The sequence below is a fragment of the Frankliniella occidentalis genome, unplaced genomic scaffold (assembly GCF_000697945.3).
Source record: "Frankliniella occidentalis isolate FOCC.00 unplaced genomic scaffold, Focc_3.1 Scaffold70, whole genome shotgun sequence".
Classification (NCBI taxonomy): Eukaryota; Metazoa; Arthropoda; class Insecta; order Thysanoptera; family Thripidae; genus Frankliniella; species Frankliniella occidentalis.
Genome location: NW_026267200.1, coordinates 523200 through 524858, shown reverse-complemented (window position 1 = coordinate 524858; position 1659 = coordinate 523200). Strand labels below are relative to the sequence as shown.

Genomic DNA, 1659 nt, shown 5'->3' with positions numbered 1-1659 from the left:
GGCCATATATTTCAAATTAGTCCGTAGCGAACGAAAAGGGGACACTGAGTCTCTCTTAAATTGTTCATGTTAAAGCAAACTTCTATTTTGTCATCGGTGCAGCCGTTTTCCAGAAAAAGAGGAACGCAGACACGGACAGACAGACAGACAGACTCACGACGGAGACATCGCCTGACCCCACAGCGACTTGGACTGAGCTTCGCTCAGCGATGAAACCCGGTTCCGGCCCAACGGCTTGGTGGAGGACCCACAACCACGTGTTAGTACCACGCTCCTAGCAGAGGACCGCCTTGCCGCCCCACCTCCCACCTGTCATCACTTCTGCTGACCTCCGGGCCATGCTCGCGGTCACCCCTCGTGGCACGTCAACTGGCTGGGACGGCATCACGTTCGACGTCTTACGACATTTACCTGACGCTGCGCTCCATACGCTGGCCGCCATATTCACCTCCATCATTGCGTCTGGAGAGTTCCCGGACGCGGACAAATCGGCCCGGGTCTCCCCTGTCCCCAAGCCGGGCAAGCCGTACACGGTACCTTCGGACTGGCGGCCGATCTCTCTCACCACCCTGGGCAAGCTACTAGAGGGGGCGGTGGTACCCCATCTGCAGGTGCTAGCTAAGCGGGTCTTACCTTCTTACCAGTTTGGGTTTCAGGCGCGCCGCGGGACTGAACAACAACTTGTCCGTCTGGTCCACTTCTTGGCCGAGGCGGCGAACGACCGGCAGCATTCTCTCGTTTGCCTCCTAGATGTCGAAGCAGCGTTTGTTAGGATGTCCCACGGGCCGCTACTCCGAAAGCTGGCGGCTCTTCAGCTCCCTACATGGGCTGTCCAACTCCTCTCCACCTTCCCAGTGATCAAAGCAAAATCAGACCGATATCGAAATAGAGCTGTGCGAATCGAGGTTTTTGCCTTCGAATCGAATCGAATCGAATTTCAAAAATTTTCTTCGAATCGGATCGAATCGAATTGGCTCAAAAATTTCGAATCGAATCGAATCAAATCAGTCCAAATTCGAGCCCGAATCGAATCGAAAAAAAATCTGTTGTAATTTTCGTATGCAAGTGACGCGGTATTTTTAAACTTATTTAAACTGGCCCTGTACCGTATATGTTCGACGACTGTGCAACGTGTAGTGCGGGCATAGAGCTGGTGCCGCACACTAGACCCAAATGCGATTCGATGTCGAACCAACCCGATTCGAAATTTCGAATTATTCGACATCGAATCAGGCAGATTCGAAATCGAACGAATTCGAACCAGGCCGATTCGATTCGATATCGAACAATTCGCACAGCTCTATATCGAAACGACGTCAGACATCACAAATCTGTCGGTTTTCTCATCAGATTGAAAAAATGTGGTCCTGAAATTGACACATTTCTGATAACAGATATCGTTCTGACATCAATCTGACATTTCATTGCTCACTGGGTACACTGTTAATTGGGGGTGTACAGTCATTGTACGCCAAAGGCGTGTAGCACCCAAAACTGTACGCCTTTTGGCATGTAATGACTGCACGCCTTTGGCGTACAGTGACAGCACATCTTTCTTAGTGGAAATGCCCATGCGTTTGCTGGTGGTGCGTAAAGCCAAAGCGCCTTCGGCACTCCCACTCTGCTTCGGAAGCTGGAGTAGGGCGTTTAGTTTCTGTG

General features: G+C 51.2%; 1 protein-coding gene across 4 annotated transcripts in view; it reads left to right on the top strand.

Annotated features, from left to right (window-relative positions):
* The window catches only part of LOC127749622 (uncharacterized), a 75140-nt gene that overhangs the window by 15899 nt on the left and 57582 nt on the right, over positions 1 to 1659 (top strand). The gene's annotated exons all lie outside the window — the stretch shown is intronic.